We start from the raw sequence: 27,566 nt of genomic DNA, 5'->3' as shown, positions 1-27,566 counted from the left end.
TTGGTTGTTGTCAATAGGTGGATGTTCTGCGCTGTTATAAGAGAGCTCAAGCTATGGCTGTCAACTGGCCAGCCTAGGTGGGGGCCAAAAGCTGCAATCTCTGTCACAGGGAGGCTGGCCCTTTAAAGGGATATGGGCCTCAGCCCCATCTGGGACACAGCCATCTTGCCTCCCCAGCTGGGAAAATGAGGCATGTGACCCAAACAGACTTCTGGGGTGGATAAGGAAGAGGCCTTGGCAATAAGTGGGAAGACTTTGGTAGAGTCCGGGATAGAAATGCTGAAGGAGATGGACTTCATCTCTAGCTGTCTGATGTGCCGGGAGCGCTGGGAGAGATGAACCAGGTATTGTCAGAGATCAGTCAGCTGGAAGGGGAGGGGAAGGACTGTGGATTGAAAAACAGACTGGCGGGGCAAAGGAAGAAATAAAGTTTGGACTGAAGAGAGCTTGCCTCAGGGTGAGCAAGGATCTAGGGAGGGGCTGGTGACAGGGTGACTGGCTCTTTGAAGGGAGATGAGTCTCAGCCTCACCTGTTAAGACAGCCAGTGTGCCTCCTCCGGTGAGGGAAATGAATCAAGTGAGTCGATCACGGAGAGACCTGGGCAGTGACAGAAGGGGGGAGAGACTGCCACAAAGGCCTGGAGAAGGCATGTGAGGAGACTCTGAGATCCCAGGGGAGAAAAGGCTCCAGCTAGGCAGGTCTGGGAATGGCTGCTCTGGGAGGAGCAGTGAACAAGCCAGAGGAGCCCAGGAGGAGCTGAGGGGAGACGACTCTGTGGTCGGAAGGATACTCAGAATGGTGCTCAGACTAAATAATCTAATGATCCCTTCTGGCTTTAAAATCCATGATGAAAAAATATCTCTGGAAAACAGCTGGGAAACGGAGTTGAAAGAGAACATCACTGACTTCACTGGAATAACACCAATGCATTTTTACATGTGCAGACCCCAAAAATACAGGAAGCCTTTCACCTCCCAAGAGCCACTTTCCCACAGGGAGGAGAGATTGACAGCCCGGCCACAGGAACGGTTCACGCTGGTTTGCTCTGAGTTTTGTTTGTAAGCATACACGATCTCCTGACTAGGACAACGTGCGTTTCATGCAAACAGCCGCTAGACAAAGTCCCCTTACTACTTCCAGACCCTTTCTCTTCCCATGCTGAGAAACCTTCTGTCCCTTAATAAAGGCAGTGCAAGGGGTGCCCTGTGATGCTTTCTCCTCTGCTGAATTGCTGTGAAGTTGCAGTGAACGGAATAGTCATATGTTTGCAGCAGCTTTTGAGCAATGTGTTCAGTATTGAAGCATCTGCCTTACCAAATGGGAAGGGACAGCTCCTTAGAGGAGGCAGAGTCTCATTTTCCCACCGCCTACCCTGTAATTTGCAAAGTACACTTTGCTTTTTATGCCTTGCTGGGATGGTGAGTTTGACTCTGGCTGACAGCAGCTGTAATTGCCCTGTACAGAATAAAGTGAACTGTTGTGAAAGTTTAACTCAATTAGCTTGCTCCCTTTTTGCAGTGTAGTCTGTGTTCCCAGAGATCTATGCAGAGGACACACGAAACAACATGCTATGTTTCTACATGCCAGAGCCCGCAGAAGTCCGACGATCCCCTTGGTGAAGGTGAACGTGAGTGTATTCTTTTTGAGACAATGAACCCTAACTCCCATTTCTTCATCTCTTTCACACTAGGAGACTTTGCTATTAATTTTAAACTTTCCTGCTGTTTTGCAAGACAATCAATTGTGCCGTGTTACTAATCTAGTTTAAACTGGCAATTTAAATTGAAGGTGTTACCCAACCTTCCTTCTGCTGGGCCAAAGACATGAAAAAATTGTGAATCTAACTTCTAAAAAATCAGAGTTATATCTATGCTGGTGCCTAGAGACAACACATGGGACTTTGGAGACCTGATTCAATGTCCTGCTCTGTCACAGAGGTCCTGTGTGACCTTGGGCATGTCGTGGGATTTAGGTGCCTAGGGGCTTTTGAAACCTAAACACTGTTGAAAATCTGGTCTCTGTGTGCCTCAGTTATCCGTCTGCAAAATGGAGATAACAGCATTGCCCTACTTCACAGAGAAATTGTGTGGATAAATACATTACAGATTGTGACGCACTCAGATACCATGGGGATGGGGCCAAATAAATATCTAAAATCGACTCATCTCTCCAGCCAAGCTCCTGAAATTGTTGAGTACAAAGGGAATGTCTATGCTGCAATAAAACACCCTTGGGCTGGCCCGTGTTATCTGACTTGGGCTTGGACTGCGGGGCTATAAAATTGCAGTGTAAATGTTCAGGCTCAGGGTGGAGCCTAGGCTCTGGGACCCTGCCCCCTTGCGGGGGTCCCAGAGACTGGGCTCCAGCCCTATCCCAAACATCTACACTACAATTGTATAGACCCGCTGCCCAAGTCCCAGGAGCCTGAGTCAGCTGACACGGGCCATCCATGGGTATTTCACTGCAGTGTATGTTACCCAAGATTCTTTCAACCCAAAGCTCTTGGTAACTTTTACTCTGTGCGAGGTGGTGTCAGGAAATAAATCAGGGGAGACACGGCCGTCTGACCAATAGATGGCTGGCACAAACAGGACAACACAAGAGTGCTTTCACTTCAAGTTAAACTTTACTTAGTCTCAAGTTCTTACACACGTCCTCAACAGGTTAGTAACATACCTCCAACCCTTGATAATGATCAAAGCCGAGTGTGGCTCTCAAGTGACACAGCAGCAGCCTTCCGGTGGCCAAATCTTCCGTCTGCCAGTGGGGACTGCAAGATGTATCCAGAGGGAGAGTCCAGAAGAGTCCAATTACCTCAAACTTTTCCCCTTATTTATACATTAGTAATAGAATGACATGTCCCTTAAAGAAAACTTGTTAAGTAAGCAGTTTCAATGGTGAAGCAAGAGGTTCCTTCTGATTATTGATTAACCAGGTGTGGGTTTTTCCAGAGTTTGCAGCCTTGAGGCGTCAATAACAATTCCTGGGGCACATCCTGCTCTTCTAAAATGCATTTGTCAGCAACTTCAACACAATTCTTATCAGGAAGGGCGTGGGGTCAAGCTGCCCTTTCTGTGGCACCCCAAACTCCCTCCCCTCCTGCCTTGGTCAAGCTGAGGCTGCTGAATGGCCAATTTACAGTCTGCTGACTTGTCTGCTTTTAGCAATAAGCCATAGTAGTTTCAGGCACTTTACTGGTTTGCTGGCATCTCCCCATACATCTAGACATACCCTAAGGGCCCTTAAGCCGCAAAAGGAAATTATTTCACCATTCATACACATGCTCACAGCCAAAAGCAGAGCAATATAGCAGTGAAAACAAAAATAATCCTGCTTAACCTACATGGGACATAGAATCCCAGAACCAATATAACAGATCCGGTCTCTACGGGAGAGGAAATAAGCTGATCTGTTACAGAATTGCAGATTCAGGGCCGCCCAGAGGGGGGGGCGATTGGGGCAATTTGCCTCGGGCCCCACAGGGGCCCCCACGAGAGTTTTTCGGGGGCCCTGGAGTGGGGTCCTTCACTCACGCCGGGGGGCCCAGAAAACTCTCGCGGGGCCCGGGCCTCCGGAACGTCTTCCGCTCCCGGTCTTTGCCGGCGGGGCGGAAGGACCCCCCCGCCGCCGAATTACCGCTGAAGCCTCCAGCATTTATAATGGTGTTCAATATATAAACAAGTGTTTTTAATTTATAAGTGGGGGCTTGCTATGTGAAAGGGGTCACCAGTACAATAGTTTGAGACCCACTGCTGTAGCTCAATGAGTTTACCTGAAGACTGGCTGATGGCCAGCCAGCATATTTTTACTTTTCTATGTCCTTAGCTCAGTTACAAATTTTGTGGGGTTAATTTCAGTTCAAACTCATTACAAGTTTTATTCTCCGGCTGATAGGTATCCTGTACATGTTATCAAAGACCTAGCTGCATCATTAATTGAAATTGGCTCCTACTATTTTTATCTTTTATTTTATACTGAAATATATTCAGAAATATAACCATTCTCTTTAAAAAGAAAGAAAAACCTGTTCACCACTTATCAGTTAACCCCAGCACCTCACATATGAATGGGAAATATTGCAGACTCAATCCTGCTCCAAATGAAATCAATGGCAAACCTGCCATCGACTTCAAAGAATGCAAGCCCCTCTATTTGCATATAATGTGAACGTTACTTCTTTAAAATATTTAAGATTAGTCTTTCTTCTCTTATAAAATGACACTAAGCAGTTACTGGAAAGTAGCTGGAGGCTTCCAGGTGGAAGGAGAAACTTTCCTCCATTTTCTAGGCATAATGACCTCTGTCCTCTCCTGCACTTCCTCCTAGGTGAGACCCTCTGGGGAAGGCAGGATAAATCACACCTCCCCATGACAACTTGCTTGAAGCTGGCAAGCTGTGGCATCTATTGCTAGCACTAGAGTTCCAGACACTAATGAGATATCTACAGTGCAGTTGAGGTTTAATTTAGCTGGCTCAGGTACCAATAGGAGTGAAGCTTCACAAACCCTGGATACTTCGGTGGGCAGCTGACCCATGCTGAAGTCCATGCTAACTGGAATATGTGGCCACTTACTTAGATGCCTAAATCTGTCTCATCACAACGTTAATTTTTAAAAGCTAACTCCACCGCTTTTCTAGCCAAGATTGCATTATTCTGCCATTGTGAAGCATCCCTGCTTTTGTTTTCCAAGCATTTGAAGGGTTTATTTTCCCCTCACGTAGATGGGCTAACCCCGAATGTAAGGCCCATTGGAAGAAAAGTTTTCCTTTTTGTCACATTGGCACTCATCAAAAGCGCTGTTCACATAACTGCTGATTCAGGGAGTTGCTTTTTAAAATAGGACTGAGCCCTTTACCCTTTTAGTGGAGTATTTAGTCTCCTAATATTTAGAAAGACAAATATACTTTGAGAGCAATAAGCCATCATCTTATGGCAGCATTTCACATGCTTTCATTCCGGCCACTTCAAATAGCAAGGTAATAAAGAGTCTCTGTAGAGCGCATTTCATTTTCCGGATGCATCAAGTGATGAACAGTCAAGTTCTCTTATTTTTCAACCAGCTTAATAAGTTTAGTGTCAACGTCGTACACTTCCTTGTCCACTAAAACGCCCAATCGCAATCCCCCAGCCACCAGAATAGCAGACTGAAATTGCTAAATCTGCTATTTTCCGCCTGCAATCCTTTCAGTTAAACCTTTATAGCACAGACAACTCAGTTAGCACGTTAAAAGGACCCTCACTTAGGTACTGAAGAAATGTTTCTGTTGAACAATAACTGCTCCGAGGGCTTTAGCTCATTGCATAGTCTATTTGACTATCCAACAACAACATATATCTTGAGTAGCCCAGGCATGAAGTTATGCTGGAGTCCTGCTTTCTCCACTTCACTAAGTGATTGTTACTGAACTTTTCTTACTCATTTACCTACATGTATTTTTAATCAGTGATAAGTCATGCAGGGGACTGGACCAGATGACCTCTCGAGGTCCCTTGCAGTCCTATGATTCCATGTGTGTTTCACAGACTCTGGGATGCAAGCAGTCATCAGACCCTGGGCTGTCTTGTCTAGATGTAGGCCTGGTCTACACTTAAAATTTAGGCTGACAAAGCCATGGTGCACAGGTGTGTGTATGCATCGTAACTAGATTGTTAACTTCTCAGTGATGGGAGAGTGTGCGCTCAACAGAGAATCCTCAGTCACATGCTGTGCTCAAAATCTGCTTCAGCTATGAAGAGAAACCTTGAGCTTGATCCTTTCATCTCTAGTCCAGTAAACTTTAAACAGGGAACGTTTAAGCCATGGACTGAGATCTTCCAAGTAGTTATTTGGCATATCCTGGAAAATGCATGGAAAGACTCTAACTGATTTTACCGCTCAGCTGCATTTTGGATTCTATTCTTTTGGGATGACTCCAGAGAGATTTTTACAAGCCAGCAGACGGATCCATCACTGCTACAAATCTGATATAAAGACCTTGTAAGTATTTATAATGTATAATCAGGGGTTCCCAACCTCTTTCTTTCTGAGGCCCCCCACCACAACATTCTATAAAAACTCCATGGCTCACCTGTGCCACAGCAAGTGTTTTTCTGTATATAAAAGCCAGGGCCAGTGTTCAGAGGTAGCAAGCAGGGCAATTGCCCGGGGCCCCATGCCACAGGGGGACCCACAAAGCTACGTTGCTCAGGCTTTGGCGTCAGCCCCGGGTGGCAGGGCTCAGCACCACCAGATTCAGCCCTGCGCGACTGGACTTCAGCTTTCTGCCTCGGGCCAGTGAGTCTAACGGCAGCCCGGCTTGGTGGACCTCCCTGAAACATCCTCGCAGCCCCCCGGGGGGCACCGGCCTCCTGGTTGAGAACTGCTGATACATATAATCTTTTAACCATTCAATAATTCTCTTCTTTTCTTTTATTAATAAATCTTTAGTTGGTTTACTAAGGATTGGCTGACCGTGTGGTATTTAGTTATGATCTGAGATACGTATTGACCTGGGGATAAGTGTCTGCTCCTTTGGGATTAGTAGAACCTCACATATGGTGAACTGGATTTTCAATAATCCCTCATTTTATTAGATGTGTTTGCCTAGATAGGAGTCAAGGACTGGAATGCCTAAAGAGGACTGTGTTTGGCTTCCTATTCACCAGTGTGGTACTGCAGAAGCTCTTTTGATCACTGGTTGGTGACTATTATAGAATAAACCCTCAGTCTTGGGGGATTGCCTACCCTATTTCTTGTTCCCTGAGTGTGGCATTCTCAGAGTGGCCCATCCTAGGCACTGGTCACAGCCTCTATAGCCCTAATTACCATTGCACAGGGAGGTAGTAAAGTGATAGAAAAACCTCTTCTGTCTCTGTAGGCTGCATCTATGTGAATGGCATAGCCACAGGTGGGCCTGAGTGGGCCGCAGCCCAGCCACTTAGCATATGAACCCACCCACCTCCTCCCATGTCGGACTGGCTCCGTGGGGCTCTGGGACCCAAAGCCTGGCTCCCTCTCCCTGTGTAAGGCTGGCTCCATGGGACTCCAGTAACAGTGCCTGGCTCCCTCTCCCCATGTTGGGATGGCTCCATGGTGCTCCAGGAACAGAGCCTGACTCCTTCTGCCTGGATGATGCCGGCTCTGTGGGGGTTGAGGAACAGAGCCCATCTCCCTCTGCTCATGTCAGGCTGGCTTCGTGGGATCTGGAACCAAAGCCTGGCTCCCTCTGCCCATGTTGGCCAGTTCAGTGCGAAGTTCAAGTAAATTTCTACCAGGATTTTTTTTAATGTTGCATCCTATTAGGCAAATAGACAATTTTTGAAAAGACTTTAGCCAATCAAAAAGAAAGCCATGCCTGTAAGGAAATGTATGGGTGGGATATTGCCCATCCGTAATAATTTGCAGCCCACACAAACGTACATTCCTAGCTGCTCCACTGATGCCATGGAGTTATAGCGGCATAGTTATGGTGCCATGGCTAAGGTGTTATACTCCCCCTAATGTAAACATGGCCCTAACTAATGCACCTTGTGTTAAATGATTGGGTAAATTAGCATTCTCTAATCACAGAGAATAGTTCCATCTCCTTAATGGACTTGCAATGAGGTGTGGCATGTACAGGATTTAGGGTTGCCCCGCCTGGAGTCTCCAGAAATTAAAGATTGTCATATGATGAACTCTCCAGGAATACATCCAACCAAAAATGGCACCCCTAACAGGACTGCAAGTTATGACCAATTCTAGGTTGTAGCTGACTCTGTGAATTAAATAAACAAAGGCAAGACAGGATTTATTTGAGTTGGGTTGCAAATGGGTAGAATGGCACCTAGAGGGGAAACGGAACTGCTGTCTTTTTTATATAGAAAAATTGTTGTAAGAGGAATTCATTGCAAGTGCAAACTTGCGTCATGAATAGGAAAGCTGAACTAGGTTCCTTGAAAGTTTCATAAACCTTTTGGGGAAGCGAATGTCTGAAGCGTTTTTGGTTGGTGGGTTGACTGGTTTTTTTTTTTTTTTTTTTTCTAATTTATTTAGCCATTTGTGAATCTACTGCTTAACCTTTGGGTGTACTTGCAATAGACACAACAGGCTAGATGCTGTTCTCAGCTATGCTACTGTAAATCTGGAATAACTCTGCATTTACTGCTGGAGTTATTTCTGAGTTATCCTGGAGATCAGACTCAGACCCAACGGCACTAAACGTGAACCAATGCCGTCAACATGACTCTTCTCCATCACACAGAAACACAAAACCCCACCCTTGCCCAAACTGCCCTCCTGAAGATCAATAAACTCAGGGTCTGTCAGACCAAGGAGCAGCAAGTTCCAGTACTCTGCCATCTGAGGCTACACCAGTATAGTACAGTCAGACTGAGCATCCTAGCTGATCCCACCTGCTCTTTGGAACCTGAGTCACTAACATATGCAGGATCCGCCCATAAGGGCTTCAGCCAACACCTTGACTTGCCTCTAGAAATGAATCGGAAGCTAGTGCCATCCCTGCAGCACATCCTCCTGAGAAGCACTGTTAAGCAAACTGCCTGCTGCATTGTCTTCAGGTATCACCCAAGCAGCACAAATAGCAGTAATCCAGCCTGGAGCTGACAGAGACAGAGAGAATAGTGAGTCCCACAGGTAAATTAAAAGCTTGTTCAGTGCTTCATACTGCCACTATCTGTTGCCTTGCGCCCATTGTGGCCTAAAGTGACCTCTGTATGGTGATAGCCCTTCTTGTCGGTGATGGGACTGCTGCTTACAGTGGAGACATTGCAGCATGGTCAAGTCAGGACAAATAGCAAAGGGATCATGTGCTTTCAAAGGCTGGAAAGAAAACAGCTTAAATCCAAGAAAACCAAAGTCTCAGGGATTGATTTTCACCAATAGAACTTCACTCCCGCAGGAGATAAGAATGACTGACCATTGGACCTCAACACTGATGCAACTTAATGCAAAACTCGTTTATTTGATCTAGATATCCCTGAGTACATTCTACACACTGTACACAAGTTCAAGTTCATTCATTCCCTCCATACACACGCCAGCAAAAAAAAAGGAGAGTGAGAGAGTCCTTGTGACCCAGCCGAGCTATTCGCCTTATATGCTGGGAAGAGAGAGCTTGTTATATATTTTTAATATTGGAAAGGTGTCCAGATACTGTGGTGATTGGGAAGTTATAGAAATTCCTAGACAGAAGATGTCCCTAAGATGCGCTTGGCACACCAGCTCTGTTTTCTGGAAAGTTGGTAGGACTCTGGTTCTTTTTGGGGTTGGGTCATTGCTGCTTGGGGGTACGTGCCTTTAAAGAATTCAGCCAACACTACTTGAAGTTGAGTGCCATGCAACTGTGTGTTTTGAATATGGCCAGTCATTATGTTGTGAGCATGGCTGTCACCATGTCCCATGTGCTCCTCAGAAATACATGTTAAACCTGTAGGCTGAGGATACTCATCTATCTTGTTGATTTGTTCCCTTTTTTAACCTTTTCCTGTCCTTGAGAGTTCTTGAAAGAGCCTTGGGGCGCAGTAGCGATGTCGCAGGGTGATATTTCCAACTTGGTATTTGTGTTTCTTTTATAACCTTCCTTCTTGTGCTGATCACCAAGTCCTCACCCCCTCCCAGGGCATTAAGCTGTTACCAGAGATCTTGGGGCTAGCAGGTTTAAGGGATATTGGGCTCGTTCATGTGCATATGTTTCAAAGGAGACTAGAAGCATGAATTTTTAACAAGATTTTCTGTGATAAAAAAGATTTGGAAAAGTGCTGAATTTTGTAAGTCTCCTATTAGTCTTCTAATTCATCTTTGTCAGGCACTCAGCAGGATTCCACAGCTGCATGTATATATATTAAAGGACAATAATTAGATCATATTTGCTCTACTTTGGAGCCTTTTCTTCATCGTCTTTTAATTAAATTAACCCATCAGGAACTTCTCCTTAGGGCTATGAATTGTGTTTCTGTTGGAAATTAAAAGCATGAAGATACTTTCTGAGATACAGAATCATCTAAATGAAGGACTGGAAGGGACCTCAATAGGTCATCTGGTCTAATCTCCTGCACTGAGGCCGGACTAATTATTATCTAAACCATCCCTGACAAGTATTTGTCTAATCTGTTCTTAAAAGCCTCCAGTGATGGAGATTCACAACCTCCCTAGGTAAATTGTTCCAGTGTGCAACTACACTTACAACTAGGAAGTATTTCCTAATTTCTTAAATCTCCCTTGCTGCAATTTAAGACCATTGCTTCTTGTCCTGTCCTCAGTGGATAAGGAGAATAATGTATCACTCTCCTCTTTATAACAATCTTTTACATACTTGAAGACTGTTACCGTGTCCCATCTCAGTCTTCTCTTCTCCAGACTCACTCAAACACATCCATTTTTTTCAGTCTTTCTTTATAGGACTTTTTTTTCTAGGCCTTTAATCATTTTTTGTGGCTCTTTTCTGGACTTTCTACAATTTGGTCACGTCTTTCCCAAAGTGTGGTGCTCAGAACTGGACCCAGTACTCCAGCTGAGGCTTTATCAGTACTGAGCAAAGTGGGAGAATTACTTCTCATGTCTTGCTTACAAAACTCCCATTAATACATCCCAGAATGTTCGCCTTTTTTGCATCAGTTTTACATTGTTGACTCATGTTTAGTTTATAATCCACTCTAACCCCAGATCCTTTTATGCAGTACTCCTCCTTAAGCAATCATTTCTCATTTTGTACTTGCGCAACTGAATAGTCCTTCCTAAGTGTAGTACTTTGCATTTGTACTTATTGAATTTCATCCTACTTATTTCCAGGGCCGCCCAGGGGATTCGGGGGGCCTGGGGCAAAGCAATTTCAGAGGCCCCTTCCATAAAAAAAACTTGCAATACTCTAGAATACTATATTCTCGTGGGAGCCCCTGTGGGGCCCGGGGCAAATTGCCCCACTTGCCCCCCCCCCCTCCCCCGGCAGTCCTGGGAAAAATAAACATTTAAAATCCTTCCGCATCTCGGCACAAACCCAGTTTTTGAGAAAACTTCTTTTCAAGTCACCTATACAAGGTATCACTGGTTCTCAGCATCAGCTAGTGCTAAAGGCACTAAAGCTCATTAAAAGGGTTGGACAAATATTTTCCATCAAAACTTTTTTTGGATCAAAAACTAGGGTTTTTTAAAAAGCAGAAAAAATCACGGACAATGTCTGCTTTCCTTCAAAATTTGTTGTGTTTTTTTTAATTGAAAAGCTGAAATTAGTCTGCCAAAACCTGAACATGGTTTGGGGTTTCAGAAGTGTGTGGCCAAATATTTGCTGCTTGCTGTGTTTGATTGTTTAAAGAAACAATTAAAAAATTCTGCTTAAAAAAATCCAAAACTTTTGAACTTCCCAAACGCCTGAGCCCATCCAGTCAGAGATTTTTCCAGGTTTCTGATACTCTGCTGGCTTCCTTGACACATATCTGACTCCATAACTTTGGGTTCATTTAGGTTAGAACATAAGAATGGCCACACTGGGTCAGACAAAAGGTCCATCCAGCCCAGTATCCTGTCTACCAACAGTGGCCAATGCCAGGTGCCCCAGAGGTAGTGAACCTAACAGGTAATGATCAAGTGATCTCTCTCCTGCCATCCATCTCCACCTTCTGACAAACAGAGGCTAGGGACACCATTCTTTACCTGTCCTGACTAATAGCCACTAATGGACTTAACCGCCATGAATTTATCTGTTTCCTAGAGACTGGCTCCATAGGGTCCCTCACAAACTGGAGACAGTTACTGTGGGTTTGTCTTTAGTATAGCTTATGTACATACTCTACGAACTGAGCATTTGAGCTTGCTCCAGAATCTGGGATGAGCCTATGTTGTGAAAACTGAAATGCTCAAAATAGCACATGCATGTTGATGGACACAGGGTGCTAAAATTAAATTAACCCAGGGGATCTCAAACTGGGGGTTGGGACCCCTCAGGGGGTCATGAGGTTATTACTGGGGGTCGCAAGCTGTCAGCCTCCAGCTCAAACCCTGCTTTGCCTCCAGCATTTATAATAGTGTTAAATAAATAAAAAAGTGTTTATTTATTGGGGTAACCAATACAAAAGTTTGAGAACCACTGAATTAACCCCTCTGGAGCCTCGGGGAATGCAGGGGACGGAGGGTCTCCCTTGGTAGGGTTGGGAAGGAGGTAGGTGGTATAGGATATTGCTCGTCTCATGTGAGCCCTCCCCCATGGCTCTCTTGGCTCTATCACTGTTAATCTAAAGTGGCTAATTTTAAATGAAGCTACCCTCCCCTGACATGAATCTCCCTATGGCACTGAAATTAAATGTAGACTATAATTTGGCATTTGAGAAGTGAAAGGGATGGTAGCCCTAAGGGAGAAGATAACAGCACGGCTCTTTGCGTTAAACAGCTGTCTGCAAGCCTCAAACTGCTGAATGAGCTTTAGGGTAGGAAAGGCTGTGCCTCCCCAAACAGCCTGGCCCTGCCCCCTATCCGACCCCCCACCCACTTCCTGCCCCCCCCCGACTGCCCCCCTCAGAATCCCTGACCCATCCTGCTCCTTGTCCCCTAACTGCCCCCCCCCGAGACCCCCTCAACCACCACCCTGGGAACCCACCGCCCACAAACCCCCTCTGCTCCCTGACTGCCCCGACCCCTATCCAACCCCAACCTACTCCTGACAGACACCCAAAATGCCCACGATCCAACCCTCCATTTCCCATCCCCTGACCACCACCCCCAGAATCTCTGCCCCCTCCCTGTCCCCTGAGTGCCCCATATACAATTCTATATTGTACCCCCAGCCCCGGCCCCCTTACCATGCAGCTTACCCCCACCTCCCGGAGCCTCAGTGTGCCACATCCAGCAGCGGCCCTGGACAGTGCTGCAGCGGCCTAGCTCCAGCGGGACCTGAGGTCACAGCTGTGCCTCCTTACCATGCGGCTGCAAGCAGCAGGAGCTCAAGCCCCTGCCCGAGCCATGCCGCTTTAGCGCTGTCCAGGGCTGCTCCTGGACGCAGCGCGCTGAGGAGCCGGGGGATAGGGGAAGGCAGAGGCGAGGCCGGGCCAGGGCTGGGGCTGGGGCTGTGGGGAGCATCTGACATTTTCATGGAGGCCCCTGCTTATTTCAGACCATTTCTCCAGTTTGTCAAGATGATTTTGAATTCTAGTTCTGTCCTCCAAATAGCTTGCAATCTATCCCAGCTCAATATTGTGCACAAGCTTTAGAAGTGTACTCTTTATTCCATTACCCAAATCATTTATGAAGATACTGAATAAAATTGGGCCCAGGACAGATCCCTGTGGGAATCTCATTCAATATGCACTTCGAGCTTGACTGTGAACCATTGATAACTATTCTCTGACTACGGTTTTCCAAACAGTTGTACAGTCACCATATAGTAGGTTCAGCTAGGCTATATTTCCCTAGTTTGCTTATGAGAAGGTCATGGGTGATAGCATCAAAAGGCTTACTTAGGTCAAGATATGTCACATTTACTGCTTCCTCTCCATCCACTAGGCTTGTTAAGTTGGTTTATCATGATTTGGTCTTGACAAATCATTGTTAACTCTTGCTTATCACCTTATTATCTTCTAGATCTTACTAACTAATCGTTCAAATATTTGCTCCATTATCTTTCCAGATAAGTTAAACTAACTGGTCTATAAGTCTCTGGGTTGTCCTTATTCTTGTTTTTATAGATAGGTGCTATATTTGCCCTTTTCCAGCCCTCTGGAATTTCTCTCATCCTCCACAAGTTCTCAGAGGCAGGGCCGGTGCAACCATTTAGGCGAAGGCACTAGGATTTGGTGGGGGGGGCGTCATTTTCTTCAGCAGCGACTATGGCAGCCGGATCTTTGGCCGCCCTGGTCGCCGCCGGCATTTAGGCGGAGGGAGCTGGGGCAGGGGGGTGTGGGGAGGGCCGCCTGCAACAAGTAAGGGGGGGGCAGCGGCACGCAGGGGAACTCCCCGCCCCAGCTCATCCCTGACCTGTCTCCTCCCCGAGCACTCTGTGGCTGCTTCACTTCTCCGGCTTCCCAGGCTTGCGGCACCTAAGCTGATTGGCGCCACAAGCCTGGGAGGCGGGAGAAGTGAAGCAGCGATGGCGTGCTCGGGGTGGAGGCGGAGCAGGGGTGAGCTGGGGCAGGGAGGGGTGCCTCAGGGCGGAGGGCGGAGGGGGGGAGCTGCCGTGACGGGGGCACCTCAGGGCGGAGGAGGGGAGCTGCCCTCGGGGGGGAGGACACCTCAGGGCAGGGGCTCGGGGACGGGGGAGGGCGCAAGGTGGAAGTTTCACCTAGGGCGCGAAACATCCTTACACCGGTCCTGCTCAGAGATAATCACTAGTGACACAAAGATCTCTTCAGCCAGTTCCTTAAGTATGTATTTCATCAGGACCTGAAGACATTGCTTATCTAAATAATTCTTAACTTGTTCTTTCTCTATTTTAGGCTCAGATCCTACTTCATCTACGCTGATGTTCACTATCTTAGTTATCTGATCACTGCTAACTGTTTTTGGTGAAAACTGAAACAAAAAAAGACATCTAATATTTTGGCCATTGCTACATTTTCTGTTATTGATGTCATCCTTTGTAATGTCCACTTTTTGTATAATTCTTCTTGAGTTTCAGGTCCTTGTCAATCTCCTGTTTAAGCCAGGGTGATTTCTTACCATACTTCTTATCTTTCCTACACATTGGGATAGTTTGCTCGTGTGCTCTTAATAATGTCTCTTTAAAAAACTGCCAACTCCCCTAAACTGTTTTTCCCTTAGGCCTGCTTTCCATGGGATATTACCTACCAATTCGCTGAGTTTACTAAAGTCGGCCTTCTTAAAGTCCACTGTATTTATTCTGCTGTTTTCCCTGCTACCAAGCCTTAGAACCAGGAACCCTATCATTTCATGCTCACTTTCACCCAAGCTGCCTTCCACGTCCAAATTCTCTACCACTTCCTCCTTATTTGTCAGACCTAGGGCAGCCTCCCCTCGTTCCTTTCTTCACCTTCTGTAATAAAAAGTTGTCTCTAGTGCATACCAATAACTAGCTGGGTAATCTGTGCCCTGCTGTTTTATTTTCCCAACAGATGGCTGGGCAGTTGAAATCGCTCATCACTCCCAACTCCTTTGTTTTGGATGATTTTCTTAGTTGTTATAAAAAGCCTCAACCACCTCTTCTTCCTGGTTAGGTGGTCTATAGTAGACTCCTACCATCACATCACCCTTGACTCAGGGCAACACAACTCCACACTGAAAACCAAGGAGACAGACCCAGTGCCTTGACCGTACATTCACCTCCCTGCTGCATTGAGCAGAAGTTGGGCACGATAGAGACTCTGCACCAACAGGGTCAACTTATTCAGGGTTCCTGAGAGCCTGAGTATAATAATGCTGTACCTTGAAGAAGCATGGTATTTGCTTCTAGTCATACTCCCAGCTGCTAGGGCAAGTTAATTTGCAAAACTGCATGTCGGCAGTTTGCAACGCAACTCTCACAAAAATTGTTGGAAAACTGATGTCATGCAGCTAAATCTCCAGAAAGCACTTTGAAAATAAAATTGCCAGAGAATATATCTGCCTTCAACCTATTTTTGTCTTCACTTCCGCATGCAGTGTTCATTTAATCTAGCTTCAAATGCAACACACACACACACACACACACACATATTCTTCAATGCCCTTGACCCCATCACCATCACCACTTAAAATTGCAATAACTGAAATAACCACAAAAGCATATTTTACCCCCTCCATCACCACGTAACAAGGGTCAGTCAGTCAGGACAAGCTGCCACTCGCTTTACATGGAATGCTAAGGTGATATAATCAATTAACTCCTAATGTTAGGGCTACAATAGGTCAGGTTACAATTTCCTAACATTATAAGGTGCTAAAAAAGTTTATGGTGTTGCCAGGAAGCTGTGGGAAAAAAAACATTCTAGGTTAGCATGACATGGGGCATGAGTTGTGAACACAGCTAAGCAGGTTCAAACATATTGCAGAAATGTCTATTTTAAATGCCTTGTTATCTGTCATCATTAATCATTTCTGTGCTTTAAATTTGTTTTCTTTATGGTTTAATCCTTAGATCCTTTTATTTTTGTTTAATCTTTTCCTGTTATTCCAAAGCAGGAAATGCATGCTTTTTAAACTGTGAGATTATAGGGCCAATTATCCTTGAAGGTGGTTATGGTTTTGGGGGGGACTGTACCACAGAATAAATCACCTAAAAACAACCTTGTTTTTGCCTGAAGACAGATCCCATCATTAGTATGTCAGGAGCAATCTCCAACTCTGAACTAACTTTGCTGAGGCCAAAGCAGTGAATCCAGGTGGGCGAAGTAAAGAAGAAGTGCAAAAGAGTTGGACACAGAGTGGGAGGCTGGCAGACAATTTTGGCATACAAATGTATGTGAAATCGGGGTCCTAATTTGTGTGTGACTACGCATGTAAATACACCCAGCTAGCTGATTTTGGTGGTGGCTGATTCTCCCAGTGGATGGCGGTTCAATCTGGATAAATTATCTGTGCACAAAGAATCTAGCAATCTGGCACAAAGTAGTTCTTTTATGAATCCAGGTAGCTGTTGACAGTAATAAATACTGTAAGGTCAAATGAGCCTTGTTCATAAATTTTCAACACTTTCACAACCAGCTGCAAGTGGGAAATGTCGAGTTGCACGTACATAAACAAAGACAAAGGTGAGTCGATGCCAATGAATAGGGCACTGGCCCAAGAACAGAGTGCTATCTCAGGGAGGTCTACACTACAGCCCGGATCAATGCTCTGAGTTTGATCCACCGGCGGTCGATTTAGCGGGTCTAGTAAAGACCCGCCAAATCTACTGCAGATTGCTCTCCAGTTGACCCCTGTACTCTACCCCCGAGGGGAAGAGTAAGTAAGGCGACAGGAGATTTTTCTCCTGTGGACCCCCCCCATGGTGTAGACCCCACAGTAACTCGATCTATGGCACGTCGACGCCAGTTGCGTTATTCACAAGCAAGTCACTTCACAGTGCTGCTTCCCCTCCCACCTTTGTCTGTCTTGTGTATTTTGACTGTAAAATCTTCGGGGGGAGAAGGGGCATCCCTTGTCCACTGCCTAGCACAGCAGAGTCCTGAGATTGGTTGACTGTGTTACAGCTAATTCAGATAGGGCAAGAATATCCACTTGACATGGCGTAAGAGTATAGGGTTTTGGTAGAAGGGTTAGGCAAGTGTGGTGACCAGGTCATATGTTACCCAAACTAACGAACATACCATGTCTACTGAATGTGCAAATTTCTAGTCACTTATAATTCATTGTTGCGGTATGCCTTGCTTACATGATGCCCACTGAGCTGCCCGGAGGTCAGTAAGTATTGCCATTGTCAGCAACATTGAATCTGATCTGTGAAGCATCTGAGGCATTGCTAAGAAAATGATCCCAAAACCTTTTAAAAAAAAACCCATACCTCTCAAATTGGGGCCGGGGGGGGGATACAATTAATACTTGGTGGAAGAGAGAAGGCAGAGTGGAGAGCAGAGGCTGCCAGCTGGACACCCAGCTCTGAAGGCGCTGTTTGAATCAATGCTTACTGCTTTTAATATTTACTGAGAGTTGCCTGTTGATTTTTTATGTGCTTGTGTGGCCTGAGTGTGTATGTGTAAACTACTACAGACAGAAAGACGGGGGGGGGGGCAATCAAATAAGTTTGCGAACCACTGGTTTAGCGAGAGAGAGAGTGTGTGTGTGTGTGTCCTAAAGTGACCCCTTACCTGTTTACATTGGCGGGTTGAAGTGTGTGAGGAGAGGCAGCATTGCCTTGGGGTTCCAATCTGGGTCCATTCAACAGTGCAGCCATGATTTCAGGTGGGAGTGGAGGGCAGCGGGTGCCTAGCACAGAGCATTCTGCACCATGGATAGGGAAGGGGAAAATATGGCCAAGCACACTAGGGCAAACGTAGCTGCTTTTACAAGGCCATGTCAGTGTCTGAGAAAGGGAGACCAGACCTCTTGCCTTAAAAACTCAGCTGAGAGCCCTACACACACTGAAGTGACTGGAACTCAGTTCACTTGCTTTGCCATGGCTGGTGTACTGTGACCCTAATCCTTAGGCGCTCAGCCTGCTCCACTTGCATCCTTCTCAGTCAGTGCGGAAACAAATATTTGGCTCTTATGTTCCTCCTTGGACTATGTTCTCAATTGACCTGAAGGCTTACAGAGGCCTGTAAACTTGTTTAACTCAGATGCCTAGGGCATTAAAACTGCCTACGTTGCAGTTTGCATCATGATACTTTACCCTCATGAAGGAAGTAAATGCCAGAATCATTAACTCAGTTTATGATGACTTGTATAACATATTTGAAAACCACAATTACCCCACCATCGGAGAGATTCACTGTTTGCCTCCTTTCACAGCGTGACAGAGATGCTTAGTGTTTGCATTGGGCCATGCTCTAAAAATTAAAGCATTACGTTTATTGCTACGTTTGGAGCCCAGTGTCCTCACGGTTTTCAGAACACAATGCTATATGAATAATAAGCAACTGTTATCTTCAGCATAAATGGTAAATGTAATGACCATTGAAATTTTGCCTACTTTTTTATCAACATTCCAGGCATAAGTAGATCAGCTGACAGTAAGTTTCTGGACTTGATCTTACTTATCATCTGATTGCTTCTGGGTGATTGCATTGCTGGTTATCCTTTCATAAATTTCAAAGCCAGAAGGGACCTTTGTGGTCATCTCGCCTGACCTCCAGTTTAACAAACAGGCCACAGAACTGCCCCAAAATAATTCCTAGAGCAGCTATATTAGAAAAACATCCAGTCTTGATTTAAAAATTGCCCGTGATGAAGAACTCCCCACAACCCTTGGTTAGGTGTTCTCATGGTTAATTATCCTCACTATTTAAAAATGTACACCGTTTCCAGTCTGAGTATGTCTAGCTGATTGCTTTATTTATTTATTTTTCTTATTAATTTGCACTAAGAAAGAAGGCACCCATTCTGTTAAGCTTTGAATTTTTTCTGTACTGGAAATGGGGTTTAATTCAGAAGTGGATCAGTGGCCCTGATAGACCCTTACAGGTTGTTAGGCCACATTCCCATTTGCTGAGAGAGAGCTAAGGAGGTGTACTCTTTATCAATCATAGTAAGAAAATATAAATAAGAATAAATGAAACTAAACAGATATATCTGATTAATGTATTTGTATATTTTCAATTGGCTTAGGGAAATTTATAACAGTGCAATGATCAAATGAAAGTTACAATTAAGATTCAATTACTAAATCAGGGAATTAACAATAACATGAAATAAGATCAACAATTGAGCAAGTCATCTACTCAGCACAATCAATTATTAGATTATGAGGTCAGTGTAATACATCATGAATGTCACAAAAACTAAAATAAAACAAACCACTCAAATAGGCCTAGTCTCTTTCTCAACCCTGAAATGCCACTACACTCCTTCGGAGCACTGTAGCTTGATTGATGTACTGGTTTGCTCCCCTTCCAGCTAACTCCTCTACTTTCAATACAATGGTGAGCAGCAACACAATTCCCTTTGCAGTGGGATTTGTTTAAACTTTAGGTTAGTAACTAATTAATGGTGCCATTTTTAATAGATGTACCCACATACTACTACTTAAACATTCATACATTAACACTTCAAAAAAGCTTAAACGAATCAATAAATTGGCAGATGTCACTGGACAAGTATATTCAAAATAAAGAAACAAAAGGGAAAAAAACTTATCTAGAACAGAAAAAGGAACAGCTCTTCAGCTTGCTTGGTCGAAGTCAGATGACATCTTCTCGCTTGATACCACAAGCTGTGCAGCCTTTTGGTCTGTGATGGTCTCAATCTACTCTTTCCTTCGGGCTAGCAGGGGCATCAGCCATCTTTCTTGTTGTCATGACGACTTGAGAAAAACATGCTTCTCCCATGTTTACTTTAACCTTTAGGGGTGTGATTCGAACTGGTGGCACCCCATGGCACCTCCCAGGACTCCTTCCAAGTGACTCAGGGTACCACAGCTCTCATATCCTGACAACGTGGTCCAAGTCCAGCTTAACCTTTGGTCCATTTTAGAGCCTCCCTCTCAGTTGGCAGTTCTTTTGTTCTAGACTGAAAACACATGCTTAATTTCAACATATAGCAGCATGAGCTCAACACGCCATGGTTTACATCCCTTCTCTGGGTTAACAGTTGAGGTGTGCCCATGACTTCTAATCATTAAAGCCATGGACTTGACTTATGACCTACAGAAAACTGTCATTGCTTCTATGCTATTCACACAGACACTTACTCAGCATGTTCTCAAAATACCCATTTTAGGGCTCCTTTTATAATCCTGTTCATCTAAATCCCATTTAAAATAAAGCGAATTTGTTTATACACACTACTCTAGGTCTTTATGCCTTACACGTCACAATCTCAAACAAGAGATGTGTCCTTCCATACAAACATAAGACTGGCATACTGGGTCAGACCAATAGTCCATCTAACCTTTGGACAATGGCCTATGCCAGATGTTTCAGAGGGAATTAACAGAACAGACAATCACTGAGTGATCCATCTCCTGTTGTCCACTCCTGGCCTCTGAGAGTCAGAAGCTAGGGACACCCAGAATGCAGGGCTGCATCCCTGGCCATCTTGGCTAATAGCCATTGATGGATCTATCCTCTATGAACTTATCTAATTCTTTTTTGAATCCTGCTATAGCTTTGACCTTCACAACATCCCTGGGCAAAGAGTGCCACAGGTTGACTGTGTTGTGTAAAGAAGTACTTTCGTTTGTTTGTTTTAAACCTGCTATTAATTTAATGGGTGACCTCCCTAGTTCCTACGTTATAAGAAGGAGTAAATAACACTTCCTTAATCAATTTCTTTACACCATTCATGATTTTATAAACCTCCAGCATATGCCCCCCTCTTAGTCATCTCTTTTCCAAGATGAATAGTCTCAGTCTTTTTAATCTCTCCTCATGTGGAAGCTGTCCCCTACCCCTAATAATTTTTCTCTGTACTTTTTCCAATTCTAAAAGACGTATTTTGAGACGGGGTGACCAGAACTGCATGCACTATTCAAAGTGTGTGCATACCATGGATTTATAAAGTGGTATTATGATATTTTCTGTCTTAGCTAGCCCTTTCCTAATGCCTAACATTCTGATGGCTTTTTTGACTGCTACTGCCCATTCAGCGGATGTTTTCAGAGAACTATACAATGACTCCAAGATCTCATTTTTGCATGGTAACAGCTAATTCCAAGCCCATCATTTTGTATGAATAGATGGGCTTACGTTTTTCAATGTGCATTACTTTGCATTTATCCAGAGTGAAAAAAGATTCAAGTTTTCCATTTGAGCACCTTGCTGTGCAATGTATGCAAAGGTGTGTATGCATCTTAGCTCAGAAGGCGTTTGTCTGAGCATTCCTAAAAAGTCTACTACAATTTACACAGTTTTTTTACTTACAGTTGGTGCCTTGTGTTGTTTCTGATATGTAGCTAGCTCTACCACCACCTGAAATGCAGCTCCAAATAGCCAAACAATGGTAGGCAGAGTTCTGGGCAATAGCCTCAAGACTTCCACACCTTTTTCCCAGACATTGTGTAGAAAATATTTACTTGCGTTATGAAATTATCCTTATTGTATGCAGATTAAATGAATGATTTTACAGATAAACTCTGCTTTAACAGAGCCACCATCCACTGATTAGGTCTTCTCTTGATTCAATTATGTCCCTTTACAGCTATAACAACCATGGAATCTGAAGGTATCTGCGATAGCTACATAAAGTGTGATGTTTAGTATGCAGGCCTTGGAGGGGGAGGACTTTCAAGTCTCAGACTTTCAGCATTGCATCATCGTGTGTTGTTGTTTTTTTTATGACCACACTTTTCGCCTAACAATGTTCAATTTTTGTTTCAGTGTATCCATCCAGCTGTGTAACGCTCTCCATATGTTAGAGGACATTTCACACTACAGTTTCACCCTAAACTTCTCTGTGAGATTATCCTGCAATTTTTTGCTGCCTTAAATGCCTTTTCAGCTGCAGTAACTCATGCAGAAAAGCTGTTTCCCATGGCTTTTGGCAACCAAGAAAGGTTTCATTCTGTATATAGGAAAGTGCCATGTCCTTGGGGATATAGGCACTGCTTGGGACAAATCTATCCCTGATGCAAGTCTGTTGAATACAGCTGGGGATGAATTAGTCTCCTTTTGCTTGGTCACTGCCTGACATTTTTTAAATTCCCTTCTAGCCAGCACTGCATGGCAGATCTAAGAGAACAACCAGTTTGGCTGACTCAAGAAGACAGAGACCTCAACTACCCTGGGAGTTGCTCCAATTCCAGCCTTCAGTATAGCTGCACAAGTACAAACACCAGTGTAGATGGGCACAGCTGCCATTTATATCAATGGGGTTTATCCCCTTTTCAAGCAGAAGCAGCCTCTACTAATGCAAATAGCAGCTTTGCCTGTCTACACTAGGGTCTGCCATGGTGGAGATACACAACTGACTGGAACCAGGGCAGACCTTTCATCTATGCAATTCCTAAGAAGGGTCCCACAGCTTGTCACACATCAGAATGACACACTGAAAAATTCTTAGAAACATATTTACATCATCTTGGTCAGGTCTGCTGCACATGGGTGTATCCATGAGTTGAGTTTCACTACCTTGTAAAATGTCAGGTGCTGTTGTTACTACCATACCACTGATTAAAGGTGCAGCAGCTAAGAGGAAAAACACATTGCAGACAAGTTCTGGACTGACTTTTGCTAAATGAGTGTTGACATGCTTTGAGACTCTTTGGCATGCCCAGGGGCTTACCTGCCTGCAAATGAGGCATGAGCCATGAAAATTTAACAGACGTGTGTGTGTGTGTGTGTGTGTGTGTGTGTGTGTGTGTGTGTGTGTGTGTGTGTGTGTGTGTGTGTGTGTGTGTGTGTGTGTGTGTGTGTATGTATGTATGTATGTATGTATGTATGTATGGTAGTTGCTGTGCTACACCAGCCATACGAAAGAAGAAGATTACATGAGGTTGATGATAGACAGATAGATAGATAATCTTCTTATTTCGTATGCCTGGTGTAGAGCAGCAACTGCAATTTCACCTGAAGTTGATGATGCTAAGTGGCTACATCAGGAGTAGCAGAATTTATTGCAGTGATGCCTCCTTCATATTTATACATTGGGCAGTAGGTAGCGATATGTTCAATGGTCTGTCATGGGGATCCACACTTGCACACCAAGGAGTCCTTGATTTTTCCATTTGTGCATTAGATATCTGCATCTACCATGGCTGGTTCGAATTCAGTTGAGAGTTGACCAAGATGACCGTGGAAGGTCAAACCGAGGAACCTTCTGCATGGGATCTGGCACAAGGTGCTTGTTTTTTAAGTCTTGTTTAGCCCAATCTGTTTTCCAGGTCTCCTTCTGATCATAGCCTGATTGCATGAGGCTAAACGGATATTCCCAAAAAGGCTTGCAGGACTTAAGACATTGCGGGGGGGCATTGTCAAGGTCTTGGTGAATAGGAAGACATGTTTTCCTAGATTCACTGAGCTTTGTGGAATCTTGCAGCAGTTTGGCATATCGGTGTTGGAGTCATGGTGTTGGAGTCAACTTAAGGGGTCCCGTGATGCACTGCATCACTGTATTTAGCTGTGTATCCACAAGTCATGTGTGGCTGCATCTGCGCCATACCTGTGCACAATATTCAGCTACTGAATATTAAAATGCTATTGCAGATGTTCACAACACTGATGCTGATGCACCCCAGGTTGTACCTGCTAGTTTCTGGATTCTGTTGGCTCTTGTTTTTATCTTTGCAGCTACCTTCTCAAGATGATTATGGAAGAAGAGGGTGCAGTCGAGTTTCACTCTGAGATACATTGGAATATAAGCGTGTTGAACATTTTTACCACAGAAAGCTACCTTCAGTGTGTTTTTGGCACTCTTATTATCAAGATGAAATGTGCTTGTAGCAAGAGGAGGCCCTAAGATATAAACCTTGGTATCAGAGGCCTGGTATGAGGCCTGAGGCCTAAACTAAAGTAATGGTCAAGACTTTGCTAACATAAAGCAAAGTTAAGCTGTGAGCCAGAGGCAGGCCCTGCTCACAGAAGCTGGCAAGGAAAGGGCTGATGCTGCAAGAAGATATGTACCTAAAAGGTACTGAACACTAGATATCAGAACATTCACATACTTGCACATTCCACACAAATAACAAGGAACAGGCTGACCCATCCCAATGACAGGGGCAAAAGGGTAATATGATGGATAGAGTTGTTTTGTTCGAACTAACATGTACAAGGTGAGAGGCGGCACCTTACTACGTAGAGGGGTTGTACCTTGCTGCGTAGAGGGGTTGCACCTCAATACGTCAGGTGTGATGTGTAACTTGTTATACACGGGTACAAGAATGTATCCCTGGAGCGGTGTCTTTGTCCGGCCGAGGGGGCAGTGGAAAGTCCCGCCACTGACTGAGCCAGGTCCATTGCCAAGAGGCACATATTAGTAGTATGCCCGGTAGACTAAGTAATCTACGGGGAACTGCAATTTTGTCCAAGGTCGCAATAAACCTAGTAGACGTGACTTGGCATCTTACTAGACTCTGTGGTTATTGGGGGTTCTCGTCGGGTCTGCTGTGTCAGCTATCTGCGCAGAGCTGGGACAGCACACAGAGGGAACACGCACGCAGCCGAGTGATATCAACGTTGGAGAAAGCAGAGCACCATACCGGTAACACTCTGACAACAGTGCTTACTATTGTTTTTCCAGGTTTTGGAAATGTAATATTGTTACCTTTGAAATGTGATTTTTTTCCCCCCAAGGTTGAATCTGAAAGTGTTTGAGGTTGGATATGACTGTGACACCAAGCTGGGATGGGGCATTGCTAGCACTTTAGCGGTCAGGATTAGAATTCAAAATGACCTTGACAAATGAGTCTCAAGTGTACAAGATGAAATGCTATAAAGACAAATGCAAAGTAGTATACTTAGAAAGGAAACGTCAAACGTACAAGTACATAACTAGCAAGGTGGTAGTACTGCTGAAAAGGCTGTAGGGGTTATAGTGCAATCAATAATGTGATGCAGTTGCAACAAAGCCTAATATTCTGGGGTATATTAAGCGGAGTATCATTTGTAAGACACAAGAGGTAACTGTCCCACTCCACACGGTACTGGTAAGTCCTCAGCTTGAGTACTAGGTCCAGTCCTAGGGTCCACACTTTAAGATGTGGCCAAATTGGAGTGAGTCCAGAGGAGAGGAACAAAATTATTAAAGGTTTCGAAAAAAAGCCTGACCTATGAGGAGAGGTTAAAAAAAATTGGGCGTGTTTAGTCTTGAGAAAAGAAGACTCAGGGAGACCCTGATAACCGTTCAGACATGTTAAGGGCTTTTATAAAGAGGACAAAGACCCATTGGTCTCCATATCAACTGACCGTAGGACAAGTAGTAAGCAGCTTAAGCTGCAACAAGAGAGATTTAGGTTAGATATTAACCTAGAAACTGTATAACAATAAAGGAAAGTTAAACACTGGAACAGCTTCTTAAGGGAGGTTGTGGAGTCCCCATCACTGGAGATTTTTCAAGAACAGGTTGGACAAACATCGGTCAGCAGTGCAGGGCCGCCCAGAGGGGGGGGCAAGAGGGGCAATTTGCCCCAGGCCCCGAGCCCCACGGGGGCCCCCACCAGAGTTTTTCGGGGCCCCTGGAGCGGGGTCCTTCACTCGCTCCGGGGTGCCCGGCAAACTCTTGTGCGGCCGGGCGCAGGAGCTTCTGCCGCTCCTGGTCTTCGCCGAAGGACCCCCCCGCTGGCGAATTACCGCCGAAGACGGAGCAGGACCCGCCGCCGAAGCGCAGCCCAGTCTTCGGCGGTAATTCGGCGGCGGGGGGCCCTTCCGCTCCGGGACCCGCCGCCGAAGTGCCCCGAAGACCCGCGGCGGGGCCCCCCTCCGCCGAATTACCGGCGAAGACCGGGCTGCGCTTCGGCGGCGGGTCCCGCTTCGGCGGTAATTCGGCGGCAGGGGGGCCCCCGCCGCGGGTCTTCGGGGCACTTCGGCGGCGGGTCCAGGAACTGAAGGGCCCCCCGTCGCCGAAGACCCCAGGCCCCCGGAATCCTCTGGGTGGCCCTGCAGCAGTGGTGGATTAGTCACTGGGGCGACTGGCCCTGGACCCAAGGCCCCGGCCAACTGGAAAGCCCTGGAAAAAAATCCACCGCCGGGTGGCAGAAGCCCAGAGCCCCAGCAACTGTGGCAGGGGAAATCCTCATGCCCTTATCCCCAGCCCCAGCAGAAGCTGTGGGACGGGGGAAGCCCCTCCCCAACTGCCCCCCCAACCGTGGGGTGGGGCAGAAGCCGTAGGATGGGGAAAGCCCCCCCCCCAGTGGCCTCTGACCCTGTCCCTGGCAGAAGCTGCAAGGTGGCAGGGAAAGCTCCTCCAGCATAACCCCACCTGGGAAGCCCCCTCATGGCCCCCATCCCCAGCAGACACCACAGGATGGGGAAGTCCCCCCACCCAGCAGCCCTCAACCCTGCCTCAGCAGATGCTGCAGGACAGAGAAGCCCCCTCAGTGCCCCCCAACGCTGTCCCCAGCAGAAGCCCAGGGTGAGGGGAAGCCCCCAACGGCCCCCAACCCTGCCAGTGTCTCAACCTCATTCCCAGCAGAAGCCGCGGGGTGGCAGGGGACACTCCCAGGCTCGATCCCGTCCCCGGCAGAAGCGCCGGGCAGGCAGAGCAGGAGAAGCCCCAGTACCTGGACCGCCGCTGTGGCCCTGGGACTGGAGGCGCGAGGAGCTCTTTCTCCTCTGGGTAGCCTGGTCTTGGGGCTGCAGGGGGGGGTGGGGGCAGAAAGGAGCAAACGGGTTGCGCAGGTGCAGTGGGGAGGGGCAGAATGGGTGGAGCAGGAGCAGGTTCCTGGGGAAGAGGCAGAAAGGGGTGGGGCTGTGGGCAGGGCCGCAGGCGGAAGGGGTGGAACGGGAGCGGGACCACAAGCAAAAGCGGGGGGCTAGGTCCCCTTAATCTGTCTCTGCCAGTCAGGGATGCCTAGGTTTATCTATATAGGCCTAGGTTTACCGGGTCTTTCCTCAGAGCAGGGGGGGTTGAAGTAGCAGCCCACTGGAGCTCCATTCCAGTCAAAAATTTCTATGATTCTATGATTGAGGGTGACATCCTGGCCCCTCTGCAGCCATGGAAGTTTTTTTTATTGCCTTCAATGAGGCCAGGAGTTCGCCCTGAAACTGCTTTCCAACCGTGGAAGAGACTGTGAGGGGCAGATCCTGAGCTGCTGGAAATCAGCAGAGCTGCACTGACCCAAGGCCACTTCCACATTAATCCAGTTTAAACTATAATAGACACGAGCAAGGCCCTAGGCATTCTTCCTAATTCACTGTTCCTTTGATAGGCTCCAAAGCTCAGTCATTTTGAAATACACTGTTGTCATACAGACATACTGCGTATATGTGTGTTTGTTAGAACCAGCTTGAGTCAGTGGAACTGGTTAAATATCAGCAAAAATTAACAGGACCGTTCTGGTTCGAATGCACCTGGTTCTCGCTGGTATGGAAGCAACACAAAAAAGGCCACCGAGCTTCTTTTACCAGTTCCAGACAGTG

The 27,566-nt window shown here is 45.9% G+C and overlaps 1 protein-coding gene and 1 long non-coding RNA gene across 4 annotated transcripts in view; one reads left to right on the top strand and one right to left on the bottom strand.

The window, feature by feature from the left end:
• LOC123349063 (arylamine N-acetyltransferase, pineal gland isozyme NAT-3-like) overlaps window positions 1-2,796 on the bottom strand; it is a 28,840-nt gene extending 26,044 nt beyond the window's left edge. For all 3 annotated transcript variants that reach the window (XM_044986788.1, XM_044986795.1, XM_044986797.1), the window contains exon 1: window positions 2,678-2,796. The gene's annotated coding sequence lies outside the window, so the exon portion shown is untranslated. The remainder of the gene's footprint in view (window positions 1-2,677) is intronic.
• Window positions 253-24,060, top strand: LOC123349065. The gene is made up of 3 exons (XR_006573359.1): window positions 253-344; window positions 1,520-1,628; window positions 23,230-24,060. It is a non-coding gene; the product is annotated as an uncharacterized LOC123349065 (long non-coding RNA).
• Window positions 24,061-27,566: the final 3,506 nt, after the last annotated feature.

Source organism: Mauremys mutica, chromosome 14, assembly GCF_020497125.1.
Source record: "Mauremys mutica isolate MM-2020 ecotype Southern chromosome 14, ASM2049712v1, whole genome shotgun sequence".
Taxonomy (NCBI): domain Eukaryota; kingdom Metazoa; phylum Chordata; order Testudines; family Geoemydidae; genus Mauremys; species Mauremys mutica.
The sequence above is the reverse complement of the archived record's forward strand: the minus strand, read 5'-3'. Positions and strand labels throughout refer to the sequence as shown.